Source organism: Halichoerus grypus, chromosome 5 (genome assembly GCF_964656455.1).
Source record: "Halichoerus grypus chromosome 5, mHalGry1.hap1.1, whole genome shotgun sequence".
Lineage (NCBI taxonomy): Eukaryota > Metazoa > Chordata > Mammalia > Carnivora > Phocidae > Halichoerus > Halichoerus grypus.
In genome coordinates, this window is record NC_135716.1 from 93208003 (window position 1) to 93211693 (window position 3691).

At 37.0% G+C, this 3691-nt stretch overlaps 1 non-coding gene across 1 annotated transcript; it reads left to right on the top strand.

Annotated features, from left to right (window-relative positions):
• The first annotated feature begins 2800 nt into the window (after positions 1 to 2800).
• Positions 2801 to 2907, top strand: LOC118533313 (U6 spliceosomal RNA). The gene has a single exon (XR_004916179.2). It is a non-coding gene; the product is annotated as a U6 spliceosomal RNA (small nuclear RNA).
• The last annotated feature ends 784 nt before the right edge of the window (positions 2908 to 3691 follow it).

A 3691-nucleotide genomic window follows, 5' to 3' on the forward strand; every position in this document is an offset into this window, starting at 1 on the left:
AAGTCATCTGGCCAATCCTCAACTTTCCTTAAGGGAGGTGTTATAACACACACATTGACGCAACTCAAGATACATACAAAACTGGAAAGACCAAACTAGGACCTTGGTCTTTCATCACGCAGGAATGATAGCATTCAATCACATGATGGCATTCTATCCTATTTTCTCTAAGTGCATTTTATGGTATATTTGTGACAAAATTTCTGATTTTTTGACACAATAAATACAGACTAGTTAGCTTATATGGTCGGAATTTAACCTGTCTTTACACAAATGTCCTAAACTATAAGCTCTATCAGAGTTAAATATTTACCTTTATGGACACTCTTCTGTTTGTCATTTCTCTACTGATAATGATCCCACGTCATATTTTGGAGGTTAACTTTCTGTTTTTTTTCATTTCTATCTGCTTGGGATAATCCCAAAGACAAGAAGACTTACATTGAAATATTAGTCCTATCCACAGCAATAACTCACTGTTTTCTTAAGTTTTGGGGGAAAAAAATTATCAGGAAAATCCTATATGAGTGTCAGAATTAGTGGGATTAATACATGTGAAGTGCTTGGAACAGTACTTAGCACAAAATGAACGCTATATAAAAATGTTTGTTACATGGATGAAATAAAGCAAGTCAAGTTATCTAGTCTCCAGTGAATACAAATTCCACAGAGGATGCTGAGAGAATAGGCAGTTTTCTCCTTCTTAGAGTAAAGAAAGAAGTACGAATCATTCAATTCTCAGTTTATTTTTTTTTTCAACCAAGGAAAAAACTCCCAACAATCCCAAAACTTCAAATAAAACGAGTTTCCTTGAACAAGACTGGCTATTACTTGGACAGAAAAATCAAATGGTTTTCATTACTCACCATCAGAGAAACCACATGATTCAAGGGTATTAATATTGCCTATTAATAGTGAGTTGCCGGCTTTCTTATTTTGAAGACGTTGGCTCAGCCAGCTTTACAAACCACATCTTCCAAAGAAGTTACATTTTTTTTTTCCATTTGTCTGAATTGACATTGGGTGGGGAGCTTCTGGAATTTACCTTATAAAATCCTGTAAGCTGCGTCCTACATATCTTCCTCAGTAAATTCTAGCCCAAGACTCCTCAGTTCTTGACTGTTGCATGTTTATGGCATAACTAGAGATTGAGAGGGAGGAAAATTCCAGGGGTCATGTTCTGTACAAACATAAAGATTTGTGGAATGTTGAAAAAGTGGACTGGGAATATAAAAATCATCATGTAAATCAGTTATTTCCATTATTTTCACTTTCACCTGGGAACTTTGTTTGACACCCTGAGACTTTTGATGACAAGTTTTAATAAACAGATGTTGGGAGATGGGGAGGCAAGGTTTGATGAATATTTTATTCTGTACCCAAAAAAGGCATTTTTGAACGACCAATTCTTTCTGTGAGAAAAAAAAATCTGCTTTACCAAAGGAAACATATTTCAGAGAGAATAATTTAGGGATTCCAGGGACCTCAAAACCACCAAAAGAAGCAAAACAGAATTGTATAGTGACCACAAAGCCCCTCATTGCCTTGGAGAGAAAATAGCAAATGCATTTGGTAATGAAAATTAATTTTAATATGTCAAGTTTTACCTCTGTGCGTCTTGCTTATTTTTTTTTCCATGTTTAATGTTTTATGGAGCGAGTCCTGCAAAAAAAGTCTTTCTTATGTGCAGATTTCAAAAGCCTTTAAGGAGAGAGTAGTCTTCTGACCCACAAATCTAGGGCCAACATTCCATTTCTCATATGATATCAAATGTGCTTTGTAATTTAAAGAAGTTTAGAATTTGTGTAGCTCTTCTTAAACATAAATGAGATATAGCCTTAAAACTAGGGATTCGCAATGTTTTTTGGAGATGGTTCACCCAATTGGTTGATTTGGTATCTCTGTCTCATGCCGTACCACTTAAATCCTTCATTGAAATGCTCTCTTGATATTTTTCAAGTTTGGTTGGTTTGGATAGTCCCCCTTGATGGGCCATTAAAAAATCTTCATTGCAATTATTGGTTATATCCCGAGTAGTTCCAAGATTAAAGCTGGATAGGACTGAACTACTTAAAATCAAGACTTTCCCTACTTATTCGCATTGGGGATCTGATTGTGGGTATTCTGCCTCCTCATTAGCAAAACTATTTCAACTGAACTTCAAGTGAAGAGCTATTCTGTCTGAACATTTCTGCTATACTGGAGACTTTTCCTTCCCTTTAAAATCTTGTGCTACTATTTTGACTTTTAACAGCAACAAGACATTTGTAATATTTTTTTAAAGCCCTAAAAAGTAAGATTTTTGCTTGATTCTAACACGCCCTTAATCAATTAATGGAAACTTTTTGGGGAACTGTACTTCTCAAATATGAGATATTCTCCCAATTTCAGAAAAGTTAAATTGTGGGGAATAAAGTATGTCTTATAAAAAATATGGTGTATGTACCGACATGGAAACATGTTCGAGATATATTTTTAAGTCAAAGAAGCAAGTTGCAGGGCAGTATGTTAGCACGTATAACCCACAGGCCCCACATGCACACAGTGGAAGTATATTTCTTGTTCACATTGGCTAGCCTCAGTCAGATGACTGCATCCACCTGTAAAGCATGCTGGGAAGTGTATTCTCCATGCGCTCTCAGGAGGAAGAGAGAACACAAATTTTATTCTAGCTGTCTCTAATACAGGTGTATATGCATGTATGTGTGTATGTGTGCATGGGTCTTATCTTCCTTAAATATATGGAAATGTTGGCTGTGTTAGTCAAGGTTCTCCAGAGAAACGGAACAAATAGGGGCTTGTGCTCGCTTCGGCAGCGTGTATACTAAAACTGGAACAATACAGAGAAGATTAGCATAGCCCCTGCATAAGGATGACTTGCAAATTCATGAAGCGTTCCATAAAAACAAAAACAAAAACCAACCAACCAAACAAACAAACAAACAAAAATATATATATATATAATTTCTTATGAGGAATTGGCTCACGCAGCTATGAAGGTGAGAAGCCCCACGATCTGCCATCTGTAAGCTGGAGACCAAGGAAGTCCTGTGATGTAATTCTGTCTGAGGCTGAAAGCCGGAGAACCAAGGGAGCTCAAGATGGTGTAAATGGTAGTCTGGGGGCAGGAGAAGATGAAATGGGATGTCCCAGCTCAACAGTGGGGCAGAGAAAAAAAAAAAAGAAGGCAAATTCCTGCTTCTTCTACCTTTTCTTCTATTCAGGCCCTCAGTGGATTGGATGGTGCCCACCCACATTAGAAGGACAATTTACTGAGTCCGTGGATTCAAATGCTAGTCTCATCTGGAAGTGTCCTCACATAGAAAGATGGAATAGAAATGAATGGAATTACCTATCATGACTTCCTCAAGCTGATGGAATAGAGGAAACTTTTTATTGTTTAGTAATGTCTTCAAAAATATATATTACTTTTGGAAGCAGAAAAAATTGGTTGTTTGTTCAATAATGTAGAAGGCTGTAAGGACCCAGCAGTGAAATGGAAAGACCTTCTATCTGCAGTTCCTGAGGCTTGGCATCTGGTTATGACTGCAAACATGTTCACTTATTTTCAGGCACTTGTTTTCTGGTCACTGTTGATTCGGAAGGAAATACCGGTGTTAGTCTTCCTTCAAACTCATTAAGGTTAGGAGCCACCTACTCCTAGTTCAGTGATCTTAGACAAGTCACTTAT